The 12,460-nt window shown below is 45.0% G+C and overlaps 1 protein-coding gene across 1 annotated transcript in view; it reads left to right on the top strand.

Annotated features, from left to right (window-relative positions):
• Nucleotides 1–282: 282 nt before the first annotated feature.
• The window catches only part of LOC139312110 (regulator of G-protein signaling 2-like), a 47,444-nt gene continuing 35,266 nt past the window's right edge, over nucleotides 283–12,460 (top strand). Inside the window, exon 1 of the mRNA XM_070936649.1 lies at nucleotides 283–461. The gene's annotated coding sequence lies outside the window, so the exon portion shown is untranslated. The remainder of the gene's footprint in view (nucleotides 462–12,460) is intronic.

Here is a 12,460-nt window from a genome sequence, read left to right as displayed (position 1 = left end):
TTTTTTCTTTTTCTTTTTTCGCCACATGAGAGACTGGAAAAGCTGAGCCTTTCAAACTCTCTGGCAGACAGAGCTCCTCTTGCATCTTGAAAGCGGAGGGCTTGAAGGCGAATGCGTGTGACCTTTCCTTTCCCCCACGTTTGTGTTTATGCCGCAGCATTTAGACAAGCTGGATATCTGACCGTCTCGGGCTACTCCTGTCTCCCACACATCTGATACTCACTCCCCTGTCACACGTCACATCCTGAGTCAGGTGTTACTCACTTCAGTTGGGGAGTACGTCTCTCTCTCTCTCTCTCTCAATCTCCCATTTGCATGAAACAGTGCCAGTGTCCTGACATTTTTATTTTTATATTTTTATTTTGTTGCTTCTCTTCCTGGAGGGAACCGAAGGAAGGCAAGAGAGACTTCTGCATCGACTCACGGAGACTACCGACTCCGTATGCCAAGCTTCCTAAAAGGTGAGTGGCTTCAGTTGATATCTCGTTTTTATGAGAAGTTTTTTGCAAGTTGCCTTGAAGAGGGTTTTCACTCTCAAAAGAGGGCTGTCAGTCATTGTTAAAGAATAACTGACACGATGTTTTCCTCCGATGATCGCACGCCTTTATCAGTAAAAACTATTTTCAGTGTGCCTTCCGCAATACATGCTTGTTCATTTCTTTTCATTAAACAAGTGAAAAGAAGGATTAGGGATAGCAGTGTTCCAATATTTGAGGGGCTGCCACACAAAAAAAAGTGAGGAAGGAATCAATTTATTCTCCAAAGAACCAGAAGGCAGGACAAGAAACAATGGATGGAAACTAATCAAGGAGAGAAGCAACCTAGGAACTGAGGAGAAATTTCCTAACAGTGAGAACAATCAACCAGTGGAACAACTTTGCCTTCAGAAGTTGTGGGTGTTTGAACATGGGAAGCTTTTAAGAAGGGACTGGATAATTATTTGTCGAAAACGGTATGTAGGGTTTCCTGCTTGATCAGGAGATTGGACTAGAAGAGCTCCAGGGTCCCTGCCAACTCTGTTATTCTGTTATTTATAAATTATTATATATGTCTAGTACTACATTAATATTATTTACATTATAAAAGAGACACCCCCCCCAACTTATCACCTTTTGTATATTTTATGCACTGAATATTAAACTAGCTTAAATTCTTACCGGTTTTTAATCTAAAGCACACTTCCATAGATAACAGTATTACGTTTTGTGCATTCTGTATAATCTGTGCCAGCTCTTAGCAACCTCACAGATTTCTTGTTTACTTTTCCATCCCCGATAAATAGAAATAGACATTGGAATGTTTTCCCCACATCCCAGTTGGTCATCTTTTTATTTTTAAATTTTTATTATAGTTCAAAAAAACACACACAAAAAACCCACAAATGTATAATAGTTTTTTTATCATGGTGTAACATCACCAAAATATCCATGTATATATACACCAATAATCAGAAAGTAAAAATAGGAATTATTTACATATTTTTATATACAAATTTACATTTCCAATACTTATTGATTACCATAATTATACCATCATCTATAATTATAATCCAACATTATCCTTTACCTCTCTCCCATCGTTTCTGGATCCAATCATACCACATGTTCCAACTACTATAAAAATCTGAATCTCTTTTACCCTTGATCAGTTTTGTAAGTCTGTCGGACTCCGCACATTCCATAATTTTATAAATTATTTTTGAGTCCGTTGGTAAGTCCTCATTCTTCCATACTGGTGCGTCCCAGTCGGTCATCTTGTGTGCACCCCTGGTAAGCGCTCACTCCACTTTGCAGACAGAGTTTCCTGCTAGAAACAGGGGGTTGGACTAGAAGACCTCCAAGGTCCCTTCCGACTCTGTTATTTTATTGTACACCATTTTAAAACAGTTCTTCTGCGGGATATATTTTGCGAGTGAGCAGCTCTCACACTAATCTTTAACTCGGCTTGGTAAATTTCCAGCTTCTAGGCTTCGCTGCCTTTTCCCAGCGGATGTGAATGTGAGTTTTGGAGAAAGGCACAAGAGGCAGAAGAACGTTAAAAGATCTGTTATTTTCCTTCAGTCCCTCCCTCTGTCCGGCATTCAAAACCACAGGAGAAAAGGGGCACCCCAAGTAGCACAGGTAGGACTGGAGTAGGCAGGTACCCCTGAGACTTGCATGCCAGAGTTCCTGCAAGTGACATTTTAAAAGGAGGTTGGCTTAGGCACGGTGGCAGGGCTCTTGCTCCCATCCTCATTTGGTTCCATTTCTTAATATCTGGGGTTTTGTAGACAGAGTTTAGAGTCTGGCAGGTGCACCACTAAAGCTGCACATGTTATTACAGGTAGTCCTCGACTTACAACCGTTCAGTTAGTGACCGTTCAAAGTTACAACAGCACTGAAAAAAATGACTTATGACCAGATTCTTGGGGACCATATCAGAGGTGGGTTTCAGCAGGTTCTGATAAGTTCTGGAGAACCGATAGCGGAAATTTTGAGTAGTTAGGAGAACCAGTAAATATCACCTCTGACTGGTCCCGCCCCCATCTATTCTCTGCCTCCTGAGTCCCAGCTGATTGGGAGGAAATGGGGATTTTGCAGTATCCTTTTCCTGCCACGCCCACCAAGCCATGTCACGCCCACCAAGCCACACCCACAGAACTGGTAGTAAAAAAAAAATTTAAATCCACCACTGGACCATATGCTGACTCTGTAAACCGCTTAGAAAGGGCTGTGTGAAGCACTGTAAAGCGGTATATAAGTTTAAGAGCTATTGCTATTACTATTTTTAAGAGCCATGGTGGCGCAGTGGTTAGAAGTCAGTATTGCAGGCTGATTTTGCCCACCGTCAGGAGTTCGATCTTGACTGGCTCAAGGTTGAATCAGCCTTCCATCCTTACGAGGTGGGTAAAATGAGGACCCAGGTTGTTGGGGGGGGGCAATAGGCTGACTATGTAAAACTGTTTAGAAAGGGCTATGAAACACTGTGAAGCGGTATATAAGTCTAAGTGCTATGGCTATTTTTCACACTTATGACCACCGTAGCATCCCCATGGTTACATGATCAAAATTCAGATGCTTGACAACTGATTCATATTTATGACGGTCGCAGTGTCCTCGGGGAGGGGTGTGTGTCACGTGATTCCCCCCATTGGCGGACCTTCCGATAAGCAAAGTCAAGGGGGAAGCCAGATTCATTTAACAACCAAGCTTACTAACTTAACAAGTGCAGTGATTCACTTAACAAATTGTAGCCAGAAATGTCGTAAATGGTCATTTTTTTTTTTTTGGCCAAAAGTGTGATTGGACACACAAGGAATTTGTCTTGGTGCATATGCTCTCAATCTACATAAAAAGAAAAGATACGTTCCTCAAGAATCATAAGGTACAACACTTAATGATATTAATAAAATGGGGTACAATACAATTCACTTAACAGATGTCTTGCTTAGCAACATAAATTGGGACTCCATTGTGGTCGTAAATCGAGGACTGCCTGTGTTTTGTCAACAAGCATGTTGCAAGCATTGCATTGGAAACATGTTGGCAATGTTTCTCTGTTTATCAGTAAAGGCAGAAGGTAGGTAGATCTAGATTTTCATATCCACATTACATTGTTTTCATTGCAATTGTGAAAGTATCATGGTAGGTATTGATTGTGTCCCTTTCAGGTAACTTTAACTACAACTTGATCCTCGGTTTTCACAGGTAGTCCTTGAATTACAATCACAGTCGAGCTTAAAATTTCTGTTGGTGAGTGAGACCGTTGTTAAATGAATGTTGCCCCATTTTACGACATCTTGCCACAGCTGTTAAGGGAATCGCTGCCGTTGTTCAGTTAGTAAGACAGATGTTAAATGAAATCTGACTTTGCTTGTTTGGGGGTGAAATGCTCCCGGTTTGGACCGGATCGTCCGATCCGGTAGCAATGGCGGTGGGTGGTTCGGAGAACCGGTAGCAGAAATCCCTGCCAGCTGAGCTGAGCCATGCGATCATCAGAGGCCTTTTTTTTTTACTTTTAAAAGCATTTTTTTTTCTACAAATGCTTTTAAAAGTAAAAAAAAAAAAAGCTTCTGATGATCGCACGGCTCAGCTGGGATTGTCAGAGCCTTTTAAAAGCATTTTTTTTTTACAACCTCTTCGGCCGAAAAGGTGACCCCCTAGACACTGCAACGGTCATAAATGTGAGACAGTGACCCCAGGACATTGCAACTGTCCTAAAATACAAGTCAATTGCCAACCTTCCAAATTTGGATCATGTGGCCCTGAGGATGCTGCAACAGACGAAAGTGTGAGTGTCGCTTTTTTTAGTGCCGTTGTAACTTACAACCGTCACTAAATGAACTGTTGTAAGTTGAGGACTACCTGTACTTTTCAAAAAAAGCCCTTATTGTGGGTTATCTCCTCGGCTGAATTCCCCACTGTGGGTTCTTCTTCTTCTTCTTCTTCTTCTTCTTCTTCTTCTTCTTCTTCTTCTTCTTCTTCTTCTTCTTCTTCTTCTTCTTCTTCTTCTTCTTCTTCTTCTCCTCCCCTCCTCTCCTCCTCCTCCTCCTCTCCTTCTTCTTTCTCCTCCTCTTCCTCTTCTTCTTTCTCTTCCTCCTCCTCCTTCCTCTCCTCCTCCTCCTCTTCTTCTTCCCCTCCTCTTCTTCTTTCTCTTCCTCCTCCTCCTCTTCCCCTCCTCCTTCTCTTCTTCTTTCTCTTCCTCCTCCTCCTCCTCTTCTTCTTTCTCCTCTTCCTCCTCCTCCTTCCTCTCCTCCTCCTCCTCCTTCTTCCTCTCCTCCTCCTCCTCCTTCTTCCTCTCCTCCTCCACTTCCTCCTCCTTCCTCTCCTCCTCCTCCTCCTCCTCCTCTTCTTCTTCTTCCTCTTTCTCCTCCTCCTCCTCTTCTTCCTCTTCCTCCTCCTCTTCTTCTTCCTCTTCCTCTTCTTATTTCTCCTCCTCCTCCTCCTCCTCCTCCTCCTCCTCCTCTTCTTCTTCTTCTTCTTCTTCTTCTTCTTCTTCTTCTTCTTCTTCTTCTTTTGCTTTCTCCTCCTCCTCCTCTTCTTCCTCTTCCTCCTCCTCTTCTTCTTCCTCTTCCTCTTCTTATTTCTCCTCCTCCTCCTCCTCCTCCTCCTCCTCCTCCTCCTCCTCCTCTTCTTCTTCTTCTTCTTCTTCTTCTTCTTCTTCTTCTTCTTCTTCTTCTTTTTCTTTCTCCTCCTCCTCTTCTTCTTCCTCTTCTTCCTCTCCTCCTCTCTCCCTCCCTCCCTCCCTCTCTGCTCTTACGCGCTCTCTCACTCTCCAAGGACCGGGCCACCCGTAGCCGCCCACGCCTCGCGCTCAGCCCGCGGGGCTTTCTGCCGCTCCCTTCGACGGAGGAGGGACCGGCTTTGCTTAGGGAGCTGCGGCGGCTGCTGCTGGTGGTGGCGGACGGGTTGCGCCGGAGGAGCCGCCCGCCTGGCACTCGGGCGCTCCTGCTGGGAGGCAGCGGGGCGGGAGTGTCGCCGGCCAGCCCGCGAGAACCGGCCGGGGAAGGTGAGCGAAGGCCGAAGGGCAGCTCTGCCCCGGGTCGTGGCTTCCTTTCCTTTCCCTCCCTCCCTTGATCTCTCTCTCTCTCCCTCCCTCCCTCCCTTTCTCTCATCCCCCCCTTTCTCCCTTTCTCTCCCCCGTTTTGGGGGCTCCGGAGGTACTTTCTTCAGTCTGTTTTAATCGGCTGATTTCCCACCCGCCCCCTTTCCTGCCGCTTTCTGACCGGGTAAAGCAAAACGCTGGAGTGACACCTGAAACAACGACCCGGGCGGACTTTTCCCGCTCCAATTAGCCCCCTTGAAGGGGGGTCCCGAAACGAACACCCACCTCCCCAATTTGTCTTTTAGGACAGCGGGTCCTCAAATGAGCCCCTCACACACAGACACACAGCATTGGTGCGTGCACACACGTTATGAGGGGGGGGGCTTGCCTTGCTGGTGTTAGATACTTTTTTATTTTATTTGTTTTATTTCTCAAGCATATATAAGATAACAGATAAAATTTGAATACATGAAAAGGATACCAGTAAAAAAGGGACAGTAGGACAGGGACGGTAGGCACGCTGGTGCGTTTATGCACAAACCCCTTACAGAGGTTTTAGGAATGGGGTGAGGTCTACAGTAGACAGTCTAAGGTTAAAGTTTTAATTTAAAAAAAAAAATTTTTTTTTAATTTTTTGATTTATATGCCACCCTTCTCCGGAGACTCAGGGCGGCTTACAGTGCGTTAAGCAATAGCCTTCATACTTTTGTATATTTTATACAAAGTCAGCTTAGTGCCCCCACAAACTGGATCCTCATTTTACCTACCTTAGAAAGGATGGAAGGCTGAGTCAACCTTGAGCCTGGTGAGAATTGAACTGGCAGTAATTGCAGGCTAAATACTACCTTTGAACAGTAGCATTAGTCTGCTGCGCCACTCAGGCTCTAAAGTTTTGGGGATTTTGGGATGAGACCACAGAGTCAGGTAGTGCATTCCAGGCATTGACCTCTCTGTTGCTGAAGTTGTATTTTCTGCGGTCGTTGGACTACAGCCCCTATCCTCCCCAATCTCATATTGCCCCCTTTACCCCCCCTCCCCCAGAGCAGGCGTCCCTAATTTCTTTTCTTTTCTGTCTCCATTTTTCTGGCTTTCCTCGCTTAGTTTTGTATTTTAATTCCTCGCCCTGTCGCTATTTGGCTCTTTTCTCCACTCAAAGGCAGAGAGAGCAGCTGAATGATAGTATCCCCAGAGCCAAAATGACATTTTCATGCCCCCTTGAGGCTCGTGGTCTCTTCTCCACACAAGGAGGAGGGGGAAAAAAATAAAATAAAGACTTCGAGGTCCCCTTTGGGGATTTTTCCCAGTTTAGGAGGCTGGTTGGTTAGTTCCTATCTCTTTGCCTACAGCTTTGCTAGAGATTCCCAGCAAGCAGATCTTCTGGTCCCTGGCCTGCCACTGTTTACACACGCTGGGCATTCCTCTGATTTTGGGATGGATGGATGGCCTGGATGGAGAGGGCTGCAGGGGGGTGGGGGGAAGCTCTCCAGATGGATGGCTTAGCATCTGCTGGCAGTGCCAGGATGACAAGGAAAAGCGATGGCGTTTGGCACGGAAGTGTATTTTGAGAAAGAGAGAGACCGAAGAAGGACGGCTTGGAAAGAGCTTAAGAGCCAGGTCTTTTTTTCCCTTCTCTATTTTCTGCAAGCGGCGCTCTCGATTTACATCTCCACTGAGACATAAGCCAGAAACGCATCCCTGACCTTTGGCTCTCCCTTGGGCTGCAAACAGAGTTTGGAGATTTAACTCTTTTTTCCCCCTGCCTGGTGGCCTCAGCCGACAAGATTAAGCTCAGGCAGGGGCTGCTTAATTTCTGCGCCTCCCGGTGAAATTTTAATAATACAATTGTGCTCTCTGCTTTAATATTTAAAAAAAACAAAACAAAAACCAGGAGGCCTAGAAGACATTTTCCAACTTCCAGGAATTTCTCACTTGTTTGATTTCTGGAGGGAAAGGTGACGTAACAGCTGAAAGGCTTGGTAGTTTCTGTCTAGAGGCACCGATTAAAACTGGGATGTACTTTTGTTTTGTTCTGTGGACCCAAGACTCTGGCATGCCAAGAGCTGCCCTCTAAAAAGTAGTGGGTGGCCCAGAACAATAACTAAATACATTCCATTTACATTCCTTTCCAGCCTGTTCCGTTTCCTCCTCATGGTGTGGATAATAAAATGCTTGTGTACCACCAGCAGAGAACAAGTGCACCACAAAGAGTTTATTAAGTGACTCAAACAAGCTAGCCAAGCTGTATTTTGCAGGGCCCCGGTCAACTTACAGATATTCAACGTGAGGCATTCATATCCTGCAGATTTTTGGAGAGTCTGCCAGATTTTTAACCAACGATACTAAACTCTTAACCGCAACATGCGTGTAATTGAGAACTGATATGATGTGGTTGTGGATGGGGCTTAAGGACTAGAGTCCAGATCTCCATTCAGAAATGGAACTCAGGAATCTGAGGCCGGTCGCTTCTCTCGTTTAGTCCCTAGCCCATTGTTTTCCTGTCTTGGCAACTTCCAGATATGTGGACTTCAGTTCCCAGAATTCCCAACAGTAGACATGCTGGCTGTGGAATTCCGGGATTTGAATTCCACACACCTGTGAATGGCCAGGATTGAGTGTCTATGGAGCTTCTCAGTCATCCAGGTCATGGTTGTCCCAAAGCTGCTTTTTCAAGAGGCAACTGGACTTTCTGGTTATTCTTTGAAGATGTTTCACTTCGCACCCAAGAAGCTTTTTCAACTCTGACTGGATGGTGGGAAATGGAAGGATTTATACTCCTTGCAGACAGCTGGTCGTTTGCATTCTTTTAGCAAATCATTGAGGCCACTTGGAAGTTTAAATTAAAAGAATGCAAACGACCAGCTATCTGCAAGAAGCGTAAATCCCTCCATTCCCTACTATCCCGTCAGAGCTGAAGAAGCTTCTTGGATGAGAAGTGAAACGTCTTCAAAGAAAAACCAGAAAGTCCAGTTGCCTCTTGAAAAAAGCATCTTTGGGATGGCCAGGATTGAGAAACACTGTTCTAGCCGGATCAAAAGGAGCTTCCCTCCTTCTTACAGAAGGAGACAAATGGCCTGGTTCAGACATTGCACTAAGCACGAATTAGTTTAACTATGATTCCTTCAATAAACCACAGTGAGGGGATCTTTGATACTCTCTGAGCTTGGTTGTTTTCTTGCAGACTTTTCATTACCCAGATTAGGTAATGACGCCACTAGCACTGATAATGTTGCCTAATCTGGGTAATGAAACATCTCAGGGGTGAAATGCTACCAGTTCGGCCCGTTTCAGCCGAACTGGTAGCGATGGCGGCAGGTGGTTCGGAGAACCGGTAGTGATTGCAGCACGAGGCTCCGCCCACCCTCCCAGTCGTCATTACTTCCTGGTTTTAACCAGGAAGTAACCTGTTTTTTACCCTCTGCGCATGCACAGAAGGTTTTGCGCATGTGCAGAGGATCCGCGCACGCACGTGACGAACCAGTAGGGAAGGTAAGTAGATTTCACCCCTGAAACGTCTGCAAGAAAACAACCAAGCCCAGAGAGCACCGAGGACGTCTCGTTTCAACCCTGAGCTACAAACGTTCTCCTTTATTGATAAACCGACAAGGAAAAGCCGATGGATTTGCACGGATCGCCAAAGAACAAAAATAGGTCTCTGTGCAATATTGCGGCACAGCCACGCAGGTGTTAGTTTCGACAGCTGACCAGGGTCAACCGCAGCTCTCCTCAACCAAGTGCCCTCTGGAGAAGTACGAGTTCAACTTCTAGAAGCCCTTGTGACATTACTACTTGTGGGCCTTGACGTACCACACACTTGGAGTGTACCTATAAGACTGGTAAAGGACTTGTTTGCGTAACTCAGCCTTGTCTTAGGTTTTTATAGATAAGAAGAATTCCATAATAATTGACGAGACAAGCTGACAGGTCCAAGGGTGTTCTCCTCCTCTCAGCCAGTTTACTGCGTTTCTGGACTAGATTTGGATAAATACCTTTTCTTCCTTGTGGGCCAGGAGAAAAACATGGGTTGTTCCGTCTCTTGTCCCCCTTTTTAATTTTGATTCATGGAAAATGAGAAAATTGTGTTTCTTTGCTGCTTGCCCCCCTAAGATCATACGCCCAGCTGAGAAATTCACTTAGGGACCCCTTTGCTTAATGACCAAGTTGCCAGAGCTAATTGTGGTAACTAAACAAGCACCACCTGTCTTATATTCTGGGCCTATGCTGCATGTCAAACCATAAGCTGTTGTTTATAAACCATTGTGGTTGGGTTTTTTGCACGCAAAATTCCTACAAAGAACCAAACAAGCCACAAGGTGGAAAGCTAGTTGTATATATGAACTTTAGTTGATAGATTAAATCTTCATATAAATCTTCATACGTTTTCTATGGAAATGTAGACCTCCTTCAGCTAGGGACCCTCTGGTTTTAAATGGGGAGAACAGCCCCAGACCGAAGTGATGCACCGTTCCTGGTTCCCATTAGGTGGCATTATTTAACATAAGAGATTTTGGGGAAGCCAGATTCAAACAAAGGTTGTAAAATGGGCCAAAATTCATTTAACAGTTGTCTCGCTTAGTAACAATATTCTAACTGACTAGCTTTGTGTAAGGCACTAAAAAACCCATTCAGCCTGAATTTGGGATAGCCCATTTGCTGGGGCGATTGTTCTGTTGGATTTTGTTTTTGTTTTGTTTTTTAATTGTTCCTTTTTAATCATTACTGTGGTTATTTTATTGAGCGTTAACCAACCAGGATTCTGTGTTGATAAGGTGGCTATACACAGGTAGTCATTGACAATTGAGCCCAAAATTTCAATTACTAAGTGTTCTGCCCCAGCTACAGACCCCAAAGAACGCAGCACACACAACATATAAACCTTAGTTTACTAATTAAAGACTACTAATGAGCTTTCTTAGTAGTTGTTTGAACACAAATACAGTTTAAATCAGTCTTTTCTGAACAAAGGCTGTTAATTTAACTTCATTAACAGCCTACAAGAATCCAAAGAATAATAACTCAATTCTGAGGTATGGTATTTCAGATAACCATAATCTTACTGTGGTTGGCAGAATGCCCAGAAGCAATTTGTAGGAAAACTGACAAGAGAGAAACAAGAGCCGAATCAAATGTTTCTGGAATCAAGACGTGAAGGAATATGAACAAAGTTGTTTCCTGCAAATTGCATCAGTCGTGTCCTTCCTTAAATGGACTAAGGGAGTGGCCAATTAGCCCCAAGCCTTACTCTCGAGGAGACCTCCTCCTGAGGAGCCACTCCTGCCTTTTAACAGCTCTGCGCGCTCGTGCATCAAGAAGAGGCTCCCCCTCTTCTTCCTCTTCACTTATGGGAGCTTCTGGAGGTTCTGAAGGCCCTGGCTGAATCTCCGCCTCTGGCACCACATCTTCTCCAACCTCCTCATTGTCCGACTCGAGCGCCAATTGCACAGGCTGCTGGCGCAGCACCACACCAGCCTCCTCGCTATTGGAATCAGCTTCCAACTGCACAAGCCGCTGACGGGCCACAACACTAAGCAAGACAACTGTTAAATGAATTTTGCCCCATTTTACAACCTTTCCTGCCACAGTTGTTAAGTGAATCTGGCTTCCCCATTGGCTTTGCTAGTCAGAGGATCACAAAAGGTGTTCCCATGATCCGGGGACATTGCAATCGTCATAAATATGAGTCAGTTGCCAAGCATCGAAATTTTGATCATGTGACTACAGGGATGCTGCAGCGATCCTAAGTGTGAAAATGGTCCCAAGTCACCTTTTTTTCAGGGCCACTGTAACTTCAGACGGTCACTAAATGAACTTTCGTAAGTAGAGGATTACCTAGAGCCTTGGTAGTGCAGTGGTCTAAGGCACCCTGTTATTAAGCTGGTTATTAAGACCAGATGCCTGCAATTACTGCAGGTTTGAATCTCGCCAAGGCTCAAGGTTGACTCAGCCTTCCATCCTTTCTAAGGTAGATGAAATGAGGATCCAGTTTGTGGGGGCAATAAGCTGACTTTGTATAAATATACAAAAGAATGAAGGCTATTGCTTAGCGCATTGTAAGCCGCCCTGAGTCTCCGGAGAAGGGTGGCATATAAACCAAAATAATATATATATATATAATAAATATATAATATATACATGTTCATACCAGGGGGATTAATGCTTTCAATCACGCTAAAGTCTTTTTGGGAGGATTTAAGTGTGGAAGCAGCCAGCATAATTTTAGAAGAGACACCCTCTTGTCTCACACATGTTGGAGTCAGATGCCCCTTCAGAGATTGTGATTGTCATGTTCAGGTCCACCCAAGAAGGGTAGGCTAAGCTTAGAACCATCTTCTCCCAACCTCTGAAGATAATCTGGCTCTGTTTTGGCCTTGAGGGGCTGATGTAAGATGCCCACTAGGCAACTAAAATACCAGATTGAATTAAGATTGCTGGGTGAGTGGAGAATAGAATAGAATAGAATAGAATAGAATAGAATAGAATAGAATAGAATAGAATAGAATAGAATAGAATAGAATAGAATAGAATAGAATAGAACAGAACAGAACAGAACAGAACAGAACAGAATAACAGAGTTGGAAGGGACCTTGGAGGTCTTCTAGTCCAGTGATGGCTAAAATTTTTGCCACTGCGTGCCAGGAGCGGGGGGCGGGAGGTCGTGCGCGCATGTGCCCATACCCATAATTCTATGCACCCTGCCCCCCACGCATGCATAGATGACCCCCACACACACTCCCCACGCTCCTGGCACGTGATGGCACAGTAGGCCCGTTTTTTGGTCTCCCCAGCCTCCAGAGCCTTTCTAGGAGTCTGGGGAAGGGGAAATGGCCTTCCCCCCCCGCCCCCAGAGGCCCTATGGAGGCCAAAAACAACCCATTTGCCACCTTCTGGTGGGACCGGAAGGCCTGTTTTTTGCTCTCCCCAGCCTCCAGACCCTTTCTAG

This window comes from Pituophis catenifer, unplaced genomic scaffold (genome assembly GCF_029215685.1).
Source record: "Pituophis catenifer annectens isolate HBS135680 unplaced genomic scaffold, rPitCat1.0.hap2 SCAF_2, whole genome shotgun sequence".
In the NCBI taxonomy this organism is placed as follows: Eukaryota; Metazoa; Chordata; class Lepidosauria; order Squamata; family Colubridae; genus Pituophis; species Pituophis catenifer.
This window is presented reverse-complemented; position numbering and strand designations above follow the sequence as displayed.